We start from the raw sequence: 15525 nt of genomic DNA, 5'->3' as shown, positions 1-15525 counted from the left end.
CAGGGTTCTGGGAGCTGTGGGCAAAGGCCAAAGACATGTGAGAACTATAATTAGGTCACATCTGAACGACCACGTATACCTCACAGTATCATAACCTCCTAACTAGTGGAAAGCCTGTCCACTGTCCCTTGTTCACTGTCATTCCCTTAGGCCAGGCCTGCTGCATTGGCCCCGTCTGCCCTGGGCCCCTCTGCTTTTCCACACTGTAGCTACAATGATCTTTTCAACTTGCAAGTCTAATTTTGTCACCCATTTGCTTGTAACTCTTGGAAGGCTGTTCCGTGCACTCAGCAGAAAGTCTAAAATCCCTAAGCTACTGGCCCTTACTTTCCCCTCTGCCTTCGTATCATGCCAGGCTCCGCCTCTTTCTTTCTGCTCCAGGCAGCGACGTGGGTCTCTCTTCAGTTGCCTGAGTGTACTGTGCTTCCTCTTGCTTCCGGTCTTCCTAATAGCCAGATGAGGAAAGGGTAGAGCGCGTGCAAGGGGTCCTGCGCGGGACAGTACTTGGCCTGTGCCGGGAGCTGAAGGAAGGCACACTGGCTGGGGGAAGGCCTGTGCAGGGTCTTGGGGGCGACGGTGTGTGGAGGGTTTGGATTTCATCCATGGTGGGCCGTTAGCGGGCTGTAAACACGCGTCCACTTGTAGGGGCTTTTGTTTACAGCGGGGCTGTGTGGAGAAGAGCTTGTGGGGAGGCTGAAGTGGTGATGAGAGGTCAGTTAGCAGGTCGTGGCCAGTCAGTGGTTGGTGGCTGGGCCTGGGCTGTGGAAGCAGATGGCTTTGGAGTGTGACTTGGAGGTGGAATCAGCAGAACTGGTCGTGAGTTGAGGTGGCGGCGGGGCCAGAGGGGTCACAGGTGACTCCTGGGTTTCTGGTTTTAGTGATGAGTATGGCTGGCTATGGGGAATCACGGAGAAGAGCGGGTTTCAAGGCGGGAAGAATCAAGAGTTCTCTTCTGGGAACGTTAAGCTGGAGATTCTCGTGAGACACCCAAGCGGGGAGAGGTGGCCCAAGGCAGAGGAGGTGAAGGAGCCTGGAGGTCAGGAGAGCACCCTGGGCTGCGTCCTGAGAGTTCAGGGGCTACAGATAAAGCTGCTGAGATGGATGAGATCCCCACAGGGGAGAGTGGGGACGTGAGGGGGAAGGCTGAGCTCGGAGGACTGACACGGGAAGCCAGGTAGAGGAGAAGGACCTGACGGGACCCCTGCCAGGGGGGCTGCAGGGCCCGGGGGGCCGTGTCTGCAGGGAGATGCAGAGGGCTCTTTGCTTTGGCCCGCTAGGCGCCTTCCCCTTGCTGGGCACACTTCTTTCCCAGCTACTGCACCCTCGTGTTTGAGAGGACCGGAGAGGAGAAAGAGAAGTTTAGTTGGAGTCTGCGGCATGGAGTTTATCGGAGACCTTGACGGGGCGGTCTCGCTGAGCTTGTGCTGGGGGAGGTGCCTAGTCAGATCGGATTCTTACGGAGGGAGGAAGCCCAAGGCCCTGCTGCTCAGAGGGGCTCTGTGGGGGGGGGGGGGGGGGTCTGGGCGGCGCTGGCGGAACCGAATCCTGGGCGCCACCCCAGACCCGCCGAGTCAGAATGCGCGTCTGAACAAGATTCCCAGGGAATCTGCCCGAGAGGCACTGCTGGCACGGAGAGCCAGGCCCACAGAGAAATTGTGTCACCGGCCAGAGGGGCGTACGTGTTTAGGACGAAGGTTAAGCAGACCGCGTCTGTATGCTGTGGGGGAGGATCCCGGAGGGAGGCGAAAGGCCGATTCGCGATGCAGGGAAAGTGACGGCAGAGTGCCGCTCTTGGGCAAGGGGGCAGCACGCGGTCCAGAGCCTGCGTGGAGCGCTGGCCCGCAGGAGCCCAGGAGGAGGTGGGTGTGGATGCTGGGCTTGGGGGGGGGGGAGCGGAGCAGAGGGGCGGCGTGCTCGTGGCCTCTGTTTGGGGAGGCTGAGGTAAGGGCACGGGGCGGGGGGGGGGGGGGGGGGGGGCGGCAGAGCGAGCACGGGGAGGGCCTGGGGAGCCTCCCAGGTAGGTTTCTAGGAAGCGGGGAGTGCATGCCCGTTCCGCTTTGTGACCCTAAACGCCCGGCCTGTGACGTTTCCTGAGGCTGGTTGCGTGGCGTGCTTTCCCGCCCCGGCAGCGTTTTTCCACCAGGCGCGGGTGCTGGGAAGGATGGTGAGCGGGAAGGAGGGGCTGCGGGGTCTCTGCTGGGGAAGGAGGGGCGTGGGCCCGCGGGGGAAGCTGCTGGAGGCCAGGGCTGTCGTGTGCAGAGGCGGAGAGTGCTGGCCGGCACGTGAGCCGCCGAGCTAGCAGGTGGTGGCCGGGGCTGGCCCGCCGGAGGACATGGCACGGATGGTGGTGCCCTGCCGTGGCTTAGCTTCGGCGCCTCGGCCAGTTTCTTTCTCGAGACTTTCTAGAGTATCAGAGTGATACTCCAAAGGTGAAGTGCTTACTCAGAGCCAGGTATCGCGATAGGGCTTTTCTCGTTTCTTAATAATGGCCCGGAGGATACAGATCTCCTGTGTATTCTATGCATCACACGGAGGCTGAGAAAGGCAGCTTAACCAAGGTCGTTAGCTCCCTCATGGCAGGCCCCAGACTTAAAGTTGAGCGGCTTTTTCTCCTGATCCACACTGCAGTTGGTATATAGCTACTTTTTAAAAAGTTGTGGTGAAATATACATGACATAAAATGTACCCTTTTGACTTTTGCGCGTACAGTTCAGTGGCGTTAGGTCCATGCACGTTGTGCCGTCATCACCACTGTCCCGACTCCTAGGCACTTTCATCATCCCATTCTGAAACTCGGTGCCCGGTGGACATGACACCCATCTTCCTGTCCCCTGCTGGTCTACTTTTCATCTCTGTGACTCTGACTGTTCCAGGGCCGTCGGACAAGTGGAATCACAAGGGGTTTGTCTTTTGTGGGAGCTTATTTCACTCAGTCTAATGTCTTCAAGCTTCATCCGTGTTGTAGCATATGTCAGAATTTCATTCCTTTTTAAGGCTCAATAATATTCCACTGTGTGGATGGGCCACATTTTGTTTTCCATCCATCCACCGATGGACACTTGGGTTGCTTCCACGTTGTAGCTATTGTGAATAATGCCGCTCTGAACACAGGTGTACAGATGTCTGTTCAGCTCCCCGCTTTCCGTTCTTTGGGGTGTATAATAACTGCTTTTTGTTGTACATTTCCTCTCAGGTCTGTGTTTTATTGATAGAACCTGTGCTCTAGTTGCCTCTGCATTTCTGTCTCTTGATGAGCTTTTCTGATCCACAAATTCCAGGATTTCACACCACGTTTAAGGTCTCTCCCACCCCAGGCCACTAATGGAGCAGCACAGTGTGTGCTCAGAGTGGGGATTCTGAGGCAGGACGGCTGGGTGGCCACTCCCAGCCCTGCCACCGACCAGTTAAGTGACCTTCCCGGTCACGTAGCTCTGTCTGTGTGCATGTGATGTGCTAGCAGATAATGCAGAAGTGGTGGTAGCACGTCTCTAAACGGGCTCTTATTTGGATTAGTCATTGGGGACGGGGCCGTGTACGCTAGTTCCAGACTTGACCTTCAGCCGTCGGGAAGTGAAGCAGCTCCCATGTCTCCACCGCGGCCTGTGCAGGTGAAAGGAGCTCAGGTCTAAATTGGTGGCCCGCTCCAAGGCCAGTGAGGTCCTCAGATTCCCGGGGGGGTGAGGGCCTGGTGGGAGAGGTCTTTATTTCAGAAATAATCGCACATTCTTAAACAACCAGAGCTTGCCAGTTACCCTCCACCGTTTCTTATTGCTTAGCTTGTAGCTCAGCAGGGTCATCCTTCAAGGGAATAAACTTCTCAGAGTTTACCAGTTACCACTTGTCCTTTTGAGGCCTCCCAACCCAGACGGAGAACTTACTTTTCTTATCCACCACGGATTGAGCATCTCCTAAGCGCCAGGCACACGGCACACAGGATGAATGGGCAGCTCTCGGTGTCTCTGCGGGACAGACCTCATCCAGTGCCGCCGTGGGTGGTGTTGACAGGCCTGGGAGCCTGCGTAGACTGGGAGGGTCAGTAAGCTGGGTGGCGGGCTGTCCAGGAAGGTGGGGCGGGAGATATTCAGGCGGCCGCTGCATCAGGAGGAAGGAACGGCATGTGCCCAGAGGTACAGACCAGAGGCAGGTGCTTATGAGAAGTACGTCAGAGCTTTCTGGCTTTGTGTTAGTTAATTGAGTTTGTTTGCGTTTGAGGTTGGGTTTTTTTTTACCCCTTTGGCGGGAGAACAGATAGCGATATGCTTTAGGGAACAAATACCTAAAACAAATTTCCTTAGGCACACGGGAGCACTAAGTTGTTTTGCAGATCTAATTTCAGAAGAAAAAAAAAAACAGCAAAAACTTGGAAAGGAACTTAGATCATTTAATTCAACTTCCTTATTTTCATAGACATGGAAACTGAGTCATACCTGCATAGGAAGATAAAAATATTCTATTCCCGGTGCTGGGGGCAGTAGCAGCTACACACAGGGAGGGCGCCCTGGAGTTTCCTTCTCTGAGTCAGTACACGTGGGAAAGGCTGAGACTACAGAGAGAAACTGAGCGCTCTGATGACTGCAGTTGTTTCCTGCCAGGACCGTCACTCCTGGAGTCCCCGTTTCGTGAAAAGCAGTAAGAACATGTAAATTTACCAACTAGAGAATTCCATACCGAGTATCTTTGTTTGCTAGATAGATTTGTGGGAGGGCTCAGCTGTGGCCCTCGTGAGTCTGTGGCTGTGGAGACCACTGGCTGGTTGGCCAGCAGCCCCTGGAGCTCAGGTGCTCAGAGCAGCTGTCCTGCCCTTCCCGTCACCTGGCCGTCCAGGTTCAGCTGTCCCCTGCAGGGGCCTGGGCTCCCTCCGAGAGGCAGATCGGGTACGAGACGGCCAGTCAGAAAGGTCGCTGCCAACCAGATAGCAATCAGATGACCGTAAGTGCTCATTTAAAGCAGTGGGTGAAATGATGAGATTCTTAAAGAATATTGAAATAACAACCTTAGGAGATTAAAATTCTTTAGTGACAAATTCTCAAACCTTAAAAAATATAAACTCATGTTATCCACTTGTCAAACTTTGCTTTTGAAATAAGGAAGTAGTGGCTTACAGTTTTTAGGCTTTTGACCATAAGTACCAGAAATAAGATATGAATGAATCCCTGAGTGTCGAGTTTACGCCATGCGCTAGATTTCATGATGATCACGGTTTGGGTAAAAATGTTATTTCGGTTGCAGCATGATTTATGTGATGATAAAAGGGAAATAATCCGTACAACGGCAGGATACAAGAGGGAAAGGCAGCTCTGGGGCCCGCCATCAGGGAGCTTCAATCATTGTGGAATGAATAGCAAAAAGCAAGTAAGTAGGAAAAAAGAAAGGAACTGTAGGCTGGGGTCTGGGCAGTGAGAGACGCAAAGGGCAGAGGTGCGGGATGCGAGGGGCACCTGAGGCCGGGTGGTCTGGGAGGCCTCCCTGAGGACGTGATGTGAATGTGGAAGCCCACAGGACAGGGAATCGAGTCTGAGCGTTGACTGCGAGAGGCCTGGGGTTGGGAGGGGGGCGGTGGTTGGGGCAGAGTAGGGGGCCACGAGGTTGGAGAGGGGAGACCCACGATGGGAGAGCAAGTTCTGGTCCTGGCGGCATCGTCCGGGTCCCTGGACATCGGCTGTGTGAGCCAATCGGTGACTTTTCTGCTTAAGCTACTTTCACCTGGGGCTTCTGTCACTGTGGACAAGAGTCCTAGACATACAAGGGGCAGAGCAGTGGGATTCCCTGGAAGCTCCTTCAGCTGTATGTAGAGTTCATGCTTTATTCATTCAGGAGGAAGTGCTTCTGTGTCATGTATTTCCCCCCCCACCCCCCCGGCCCTGCCTGGGTCTCAGTCCCTGGACTTGAGTTGTTTGTATACTTTCAAAGCTAGGTGTGCTGTCACCTGGTGCCCTCGGTGTCAGGTAAGCAGCCTCACACCCAAAGGGTTTTTTTTTCTAATTGAAGTAGAGTTGATTTACAATGTCATGTTAGTTTCAGGTGTACAGCAAAGTGATTGAGATCTATATCTATATATTCTTTTTCAGATTCTTTTCCACTATAGGTTATTATAAGATGTTGAATATAGCTCCCTGTGCTATACACACACATGGTAAAATTCTATGCTTTCCCAAGAGAAACAATCTTTAAAAAATTTACTTTCTTGTTTACTCGGGGCTCCCCTATTTCTGAAGACTTTAAAACTTCAGTGTGAATATGTGGAGATGGTTGTAGTACTTGAATTTGCAGAACAGAAGTTAAATAGAAGAGTCTATGATGAATAAGATTCTCTAGTTAGGAGGTGGATATGAAGAGGAAAGCATTCACTTGATGGGCTGAATGAAAATAAAGAGATCATTTCTAGGGATGACATCAGAGAGGTAGGCAGCGATATTTCTCATCTCCATCGAGGTACTAGAAACTCAGATTTTGAATCAGTTTGTGAAAAGTGAATCAATTTTCTTAAGATAGCAATGAACCATGGCCCTTGCAAAAACAAAGGTGGTAGCACAGTGTTATCTGTGAGACTGTCAGCCAATAGTCATTAGAAAATAAGAATTCCAGTTGAAGTTAGATTCATGGTTCCAGCCAGATGAGTATTCGGATTGCTGTGGAATTAAAGTGATAACTGATTCACTTTGTTATAAAGCAGAAACTAACACACCATTGTAAAGCAATTATACTCCAATAAAGATGTGAAAAGAAAAAGAAAGAATTAAGGTGAGAAAATGGCTCCCATCTTAGTTAATTCACTCAATTAATATTTAAGTATGTTTTCTGTGATAGGTAATGGGTGAAATCGTGGTAAACAAAATACAGACTCTGTTCTCAAAGAACTCAAAGTTTAATGGGATGGTTTTCAGTCTAGGCCTGAGCACCTAGGTTTCCATGTGCCTGAATTGGAATCTCTAAGGGAGTGGGACCCAGGCACCTATATCTTTGTCCTCATTGTTTTAAAAAACTTTTTAGTGTGGAAATTTTCAAATATATATAAAAGTACAGAGACTAATATAATCAACTACCTTGTATCTATCAGTCAGCTTCAACAGTTTATGGCTAATCTTATTTCATCTACATCCCTGCTTCCTCTCTTGCTCCTTGATAACTTTGAAACAAATCCCATATATCATTTAGCTTCTTTTGTAATGAGGTTAAATGTAGTCACTTGAAATTTTTTTAAAGAATAATTCCTTAATATTATCAAATTCAGCCAGTGTTCAGAATTCCCCAGTTTTCTTGTGTGTGTGTTTGTTCCAACTGGGATCCATATAAGGCATGTGTATCAGTCAGTTGATATGGCTCTTAGGTCTCATAATTTACAGGTTCCCTCTCCATCTTTCTCTTTTCTTGCACTCTATTTGTTGAAGACACTGGGTGGCTTATTCCATAGAGCTTTCTACAGTCTCTGTGTTGCTGATGGTGTGTCCGTGTGGTATGTTCAGCATTTTCCTCTGTCTCCTGCACCTCTGCTAAATCAGTAGTTAGATTTAGAAGCTTTTTTGTCAGGACTACATCATTGATAATTATGTGTCTTTTTCAAGGTGTCAGGTTGTCTCTTGTTGTAATGTGAGCAGCCATTGATATTAGATTTCTTAACTCAGGAGGAGTTGCGAAATGGTGATAGCCCCAATTCCATCGTTCCTTGATTAGTTAGAATATTTTGTAAAGGGAAACTTTGCTTCATCTATTATTTGGTCGCCAGTTAGTACAGTTTACATGGGAGAAGCAAGATACCTTTTTAATTCTTTCCCTTAATTTACCTTTTTTTTTTTTTTTTTTTTTTTTTTGCGGTACGCGGGCCTCTCACTGTTGTGGCCTCTTCCGTCGCGGAGCACAGGCTCCGGACGCGCAGGCTCAGCGGCCATGGCTCACGGGCCCTGCCGCTCCGCGGCATGTGGGATCCTCCCGGACCGGGGCACGAACCCGTATCCCCTGCACCGGCAGGCGGACTCTCAACCCTTTCGCCACCAGGGAAGCCCCAGTTTTTTTTTTTTTTTTTTGGAGAATACTGGGGGCATTGTACATGAGGTTGGAAAATGGCCTCTCAAAGATTTAATTTACCAATTATTAAAATAATGAATTGTTTCACTAGTCCTCTAAAGGTGGTGAATAGGTGCTTTTTTAGTTTCATTGTGAACAAATTAGATGTGTTCTGATCCATTGCAGTTGTTATCTTTATTGATCTTTCATTGTCCATCTTTGACCCATCTCTTCAACTTGGCTTCTGAGCACGTGTGTGTGCCTGTGCTTGCACAGGTGTGCATTTAGAAATTATTATTTTCGTAGCTAACAGCACTTATTGCTCAACTACAAAAAGAACCTCTGAGGAGGGCTGCCACTTTAATTGCTTACCTTCTAGAATCAATGTTGACAATAGAACAATCAGGAGACATCTCCTCAATGGAACGTGGATGAGAAATGAGCCGTAGTACGTGTTACGGAAAATTATTTAAAATATGTCCTCATTTTTATTTCTTAAAACTCTTCCCTCATCGTTCATTCATTCTTTACACATTCTCTGGGCATTTCTAGGTCTCTGATTCACTGCAGGCCCTGGAGGCACACATGGGAATAAGACACTACCTACCTATCTGTCCAGGGAGTGTGTGTGAGACTGTTTACAAATAACCACAAGTTTGTGTCGTGTCATTAAAAGGATAGGGATGTAGGGGTTCAGTGCTGTCAATTCGTATTCTCACACACGTGCGCACTCATATATATAGTCATTTTGTCACAACGACGTATAATTTGGTGTTAGGTGCTAGGAAATAGGAAGGCTGCATGTCGACTTTCAGTGTTAAGGGAAATGACGTCCCCTGAGTAGACAGTGTCACTGTGCTTTTCTTTGTCATTATTCAGCATTTACACCCCCTGCGGTCCTTTTCCTGTGTTCCTTCATATTTGAGAGTGCTGTTTTTTTGGGAGGGAGGGTCCTTCATGACCTAATTTAGATGGGGTTGTTCCTGATTTGGATCGTAACAAGAAGTGGTAAACAGTTGGGATTTGTCTTGACACTTAGAACAGTGCTGCTTGTTAAAACGCAGAGTCTGATTCATAAATGATCTATGGAGATGCTTTAAGGCCATGAGAAGTACCCTGTTCCTCATGTAAATCTCCCCTTCCGCTTTAGCATCTTACTCATGGTTCTCGCCTGAACCGCTCTTTACTCTGAGAGCTGCAAAATGTTGGGGTTTTTTTCACTTTCCCACTCTGTACGTTTATCAGTGAGCCTTTGGTGTTCTACTCTACGCAGGAGCCCTCCTGTCTCCCTTTGTTTGTTTAATATGTACTGTAGGTATGGATTCATGAATCCCTTGTTTTTCAGTGGTTCGTTTTCATTACTGTCCTTAATTATTTTGATGCTTAGATTGTCCCAGATTTAGGATTGTCTTCCATTTTGATGATTTAAAGGACTAAAAACTTGAATAATATTCTAAGAGACTTAAGTATTATGATTATGGCCTATTAGTAATACCCAGGTTACTGCCTTCAAGCCATAATATCTGGAGAAAAAGCGCTAAGTGCAGCTGTTTGCACATGTACAGTGTTTGACCATTTCCCATGTGCTCTTGTGCACCATGTTACCCAGGACAGATGAATTTTATGAGGACTGAAGAGTACTTTTTTCTACATTTTCAAATTCTCATTTGATTTTCATGACAACCCTCTGATATAGACAAGGTTGACTCTACCTACTGATTTGTTCTCTCCCAGCTTAAGTTGAACGAAAGACTAATGACTGCATTAGCCCATGGGATTGGGGGGCTGTAGAAACCACAAACATCTTCATGGTTTATGTATCTATACCGTGATTTGCTTTCAGAATGTTACTTCTCAGGGGAATATGTGTTCTTGTATTTGAATCAGTGCTAAGTGGTAGAGAGCCCCCTCTAATATTAGTGTGTCCTATAGAACATTACGTAGGAAAACCATTTCCCAGCTCTTTTGTCTCCTTGCCAAGCCACCTAAATGAAGCTGTCTTGGTTTTCTGTACGGCAGGGTACGTGTTCATTCTTACCCCATGCCTTACAGTTAGGTTGGGCTGGGGGACCCACCCGCAGTGGCTCCCTGCTTTCTCTAGGATAGGTTTCTTCAGACAGCATTTTAGGCTCATTTGTAGATGAACAATCTATCTCTTGAGATGCAGCGCCCTGTCACTTCCCCACCCCATACCTGCGCTTCCATGTCACGTGATACCGGACCCGCCAGGACGCTTCATGCCTCTGTTGCTTTGCACGCCTTCCGTTGTGCGTGGGAAGCTTCGCTCTCTCAGCCCCTCTGCTGAGTGAACTTGGACTCCATGTCGAAGCCTTTCTGGATCTTCTTTTCCCAGAGTTCATCATGCTTTCCGTCAGACCTTGTAGCATCTTTATCACTGCATACGGGCAGTTCTATTTCCATGCTTTGTTCATACATCTTTCCTTCGGAGATCGCGTTTTCTAAGGGCAGAGATGCACAGCTTAGCACAGAGTAGTGTTTAAGTGTTTTTTTTGGACAAAAACGAAGCCCACTATAGAGCTTTCCAGTCGGTAGGTAGTAGAGATGTATTAAAGGGTGTCTGTTGGTGTGTCTCCCAAGTCCCCGATGAAAAACTTCTGACTGTAAGGTGTGAGCCTGCCAGAACTTGGCGTTACGGGCCCCGATTCCCCTTGTTGGAAGGTCTGTGTTGTGGCTTTTGTGTACTGGCGATGAACCCAAAGAGTTCTTGGAAGAGATTAAGAGGTTTGCAAGCCCCTCAGAGATGCCTCTGGGAGAAGTATAATTGCTTTGTAAACAATGGATGTCTGCTGAAGTTAGGGATGGCATGTACTGATGTCTACAGTTTCCGTGGAAACACATCAAAAAGTAAGATGGACTGATGGGTGGGTCAAGGGAGGCCCGATGACTGGGTTTGTGATAAAGCAAATGGAGTAACATGTTGATTGTAGAATCCAGGGCTGCGAATATGGGTTCACTGTGCAGCTCTTTCTACTTTTCTGAAAACTTGGAACTTTTGCTAATAAAATGTTCGGGGTAGGGATAGCTGTGTTATTCTTTAAGAACATGTTTATGGGCGAGGCACATCTGTTATAAACATTAAGTTGTCCACGTGACATTCCTGAGCCTCGCTGACTTGTTTTCTTCCTGGTATTTCTCCTCCTCTGCAGCTGCCTCCTTCACATCTCAGTTCTCCCTGTAAGAGCATCCCCTGACCTGCTCTGATCTAGATGTCGCTCCTCTGTGACCCCAGAGCCCTTGGATACTTCTGCCGTAGGATTTGTCAGCCGTACTATAATCGCCGACTAATCTTCTGTAACTAATCACTGGACTTTGAGTTTCTGGAGTGCAAAGACTGTTTCTGGAATGCTTTCGGCACAAGTAACAATAGACTCAGAATGGTCTAAACAAATAGGGGTTTATCATCTCCGGTTCAGGAGCCTGGAGGTTTGCAGTTTCCGGGATCGGTCCAGGCTGACTCTCCTGCCTTGCCCTCCGCGCGTCAAGTGCTCTTGGGTTATACAGACTGGAAAGAACCACCATGGTTGTTTCAGTTTTTGAGCTTTGAGCACAGATATTTTGGCAAATATCTGTGGATTTGTTGAACAGTCTTCAATTCATTTATTGTGGTTTCTTCTAGGGAAGCTGACTTTGTGTTTTGAAAATAACAGCTCAGAGTTAGATGTCTACATGTGTTTGAAAGCACCCCTGCCCCTAATCTGGAAAAGGATTTCTCCATTTTCATACAACTCTAATAATTCATGGAAGCAAGGCTGCTTCGGAGAAATCCTGTGATGGGTTGGTGGTCTGGAGTTTCCAGCCTCAGGCACTGACCTCGGCCCTGTGGTGGCAGCTGTGGACCAGAAATTAGGCCCAAAGCAGCTTCGCCTTCCTGAGCCTTCGGGGGAGGCCGGCTTCTCATCCCACTTACCCTATTTTAGTCACAATTCGAATGTGCTTAATTATCTAGTTAATTGCTTAGAAGGCTTATTAAAAAGCACGTCATTAGGAAAGCGAGAGTGGACGGAGGGTCCGGCTTGAGGGGAGCCAGCACACAAGTGATCCCGCCCAGAGCAGCGGGTCATACGACTGGTTTCCGTAGTGATGATGGTCCTTGAATCACCCGGGAAAGCTACGAGTATGGGCAGTCTTCACTGCTTAAGAAGACAGGTGGCTATACTACGTGAAGAATAACATGCAAAACTACATAAGTGTGATCTCAGAAAGATGTTAAATATAGGAGTATATGGATTAAAATATAAGAATATACAGATTAAATTACGGGCAGGAAGTAACGCTGTAATACCGAATATCTCTGGATGACAGGATTTTTCTCTTTTTTTTTAAGATAGTTTTGTGTATTTTCTAAATTTTCTACTGAGCACCGAAGGGGGGGTCAGAATATGTCACCCCAAAAGATGCCACTTTGACATAAGGATTATTTTGAGCTGAAAGCAACTGAAAAGTAACAGACACAAAGAAAAGTTCTACTTTCCCCTCTCCACCAGGAAGGGCGGGGCGATCCTTAATCACCCAGAGGAGGCCCCCGAGGAATCGAGGTAACGCCCCTTGCTCACAGCCCGCACCCTGCGTCAGTTTCCCCCTCCCAGAAGTGCAAGGCCCCCTCCTTTGTCTTGTCACTTCCCTGCAGCGTTCGTTGTTCATTGGTTAAGATGCTCCGTGAACCCGAGTCCCACCACCCCGTGGGGCCGCCACCACTGCGCTCTCCTGCGTGGCTGTGAGATGCACCTGTTCAGAAGCCTCTGTTTGTTTTTCTCTCCTTAATCAGTCTCTCGTCAGCCTGATTTTCAGGGCCCCAGCCAGTGAACCAAGGTGGATTTGTTTTTCCTCCCCTACATTGTTATTACTTTTCATTTTAAATACTTAAAAAAGGATTGTAGACATTCAGAGTGATTCTTGTTCAACTCTTGGCCTCCTGATAATGCAGTTTCCCCACATTCTGCCTCTGCCTTTGTTAAAAATGATCAAATGATGCTCTTTATAGCGGCTGCCTGAGAAGCCCTACTTGTTACGGACGCCGACCCTCCCGGTGGGTATTTCCTTAGGTGGCTCGGCGGTCGCAGCTGTGGGCCCCTATCCGTGGGCTTTGGTTGTCGGAATCCTGAGCCGTCTTCACTGCGTCCCCCCCGCAGAGGTTGTAGTCTAGCACCCTGAGCAGCCTGGGGTTACGTGTTATGTTGCTTCCTGGCTTTGGGGGAGTGCTGCGGTCACAGCTTCAGGGCACACTTTCCTACGGCCAGGGCTCGGGCAGACATGCTTCCTTGCTGTCCTCCGCTGTTGGTGCTGTAGGGGAGCAGGTACCATCCCAGAATAGGTCTCTTTGGCATATTAATAGTTTTAAGCTGGTTATTCTCCGGGAAACAGCAGGCGTAGAAGAAATTGTGAAAACCGAGTAGGAGTCACCGTTTTGTAAGAGACAGGGACATTTACCAGGGGAATCTCGCTATGCAAGGGCGTCCCCCTCGCTGTACCAGGACACGAGGACGACCGAATCTCTAGCAGCTCCTAGGGGTGGAGAAGGTAAGGACTTGAAGAACCTTGCGCTTGTTTACCCGGCCTTCCCTGGTTACCTCTCACAACCGACTCTGCCCATCCTCAACATCCTCTTCTGCTTTGGGCGAGGACGGTATCCGAGGTGAGGGCTTCGGCCGTCTGAACAAGGTACTCAGGTTGTCTGGGTCTCTCCCGGGTCCACATGTTACTAGACTTTGCTGGATTTTCTCCTGTTAATCTGTTTCATGTCAGTTTAATTCCCAGACCAGAAAGAAGAGCCTAGGAGGGCGGAGGGAATCTCTTCCTCCCCGACAGTGGACCGATGTTTTGCTCGTCCGTTCTTTTTTTTCTTTTTAAATATATTTATTTATTTATTTAATTTTTGGCTGCGTTGGGTCTTCTTCGTTGCTGGGTGCGGGCTTCTCATTGCGGTGGCTTCTCTTGTTGCGGAGCACAGGCTCAGTAGCTGTGGCTCGTGGGCTTCAGTAGTTGTGGCACGCGGGCTTCAGTAGTTGTGGCTCGCGGGCTTCAGTAGTTGTGGCACGCGGGCTTCAGTAGTTGTGGCACGCGGGCTTCAGTAGTTGTGGCTCGCGGGCTTCACTGCTCTGCAGCATGTGGGATCCTCCCGGACCAGGGCTCGAACCCGTGTCCCCTGCGTTGGCAGACGGGTTCTTAACCACTGTGCCACCAGGGAAGTCCTACTCGTCCATTCTTTACCTGAAGGTGCATTCCTTCGAGGCTCTTGGTGTCTCTGAGGGACTGACTTGTGTGTGTGTTAAATCCTAAGTTACCCAGAGCAGCAACCACCTAGGACCACAGAAACATCAACTCTGATTTTTTTTCTCCCCAGCATTGGGATTCTTTTTTGAGCCCAGCTGTGCATTTCATAGAAGTTCTCAACCTTGGAGGTCTACTGTCATCACCTGGGAAGCTTTTAGATGTTCTCATGCCCAGGCTCCGATCCCAGGCATCCCAGACCAAACTCCATCAGAATCTCTGGGGATGTTTTTAAAACTGCCCAGGGATCTCCTTGTGCCACCGAGGCTGGGATCACTGATTTAAAATGTTGTTGTTTCTGTTATGCAATGGTGTGTGTGTATTTATTTTTTTTCTACTGGTGGTATTTTCAAGTTACTTTGTCAGAAATAGGTGCCCATCATGTCTAATGAGAAAAAAAATTCTCTTAAAATGAGATAGGAAGGAAACCAGCCTTTTTAAGTTCCTGTTATATGCTAGGCACAGGGCTTCAATCTTTCACATGTGTTATCTCATTTAATACTCAGAAAAATCCTGCAGGGTGGGTGGTGGTTTACTTGTGTCTGCAAATAAGAAAACTGGCTTAGAGAAACTGAATAGTGTCCAGGTCCCACATCTCACGAATGGCAGAGCCAGACTTGGGCCCGTGACATGCCCGAGCCCATGCCCTTCTTCCTTACGCTGTGGCATCTGTGAGAGAGATTTTCCATAAAAATCGTTTAAAATAAAAATTGGCACTTGGGTTATGCAGGAGCATATGGTAGCTCTATTTTCAGTTTTTTAAGGAACCTCCATACTGTTATCCATAGTGGCTGCCACAACTTAACATTCCCACCAACAGTGTAGGAGGGTTCCCTTTTCTCCACACCCTCTGCAGCATTTATTGTTTGTAGAATTTTTGATGGCCGTTTCTGAATCGTGTGAGGTGATACCTCGTTGTAGTTTCGATTTGCGTTTCTCTAATAATTAGTGATGTTGAGCATTTTTTCGTGTGTTTGTTGGCCATCTGTATGTCTTCGTTGGAGAAAGGTCTAGTTAGGTCTTCTGCCCATGTTTGGATTGGGTCGGTTGTTTTTTTTTTGATCTTGAGTTGTTTGTAAATTTTGGAAATTAATCCCTTGTCGGTTGCATCACTTTTCAAATACTCTCTCCCATTCTGTAAGGGAGAAAATTCCGTCTCTGTTTTGTTTATGGTTTCCTTTGCTGTGCAAAAGCTTGTCAGGTTAATTGGATGCCAAGTTTCAGGTACCTGTTAAA

Source organism: Phocoena phocoena, chromosome 7, assembly GCF_963924675.1.
Source record: "Phocoena phocoena chromosome 7, mPhoPho1.1, whole genome shotgun sequence".
NCBI lineage: Eukaryota > Metazoa > Chordata > Mammalia > Artiodactyla > Phocoenidae > Phocoena > Phocoena phocoena.
Note: the sequence above shows the minus strand (reverse complement) of the source record.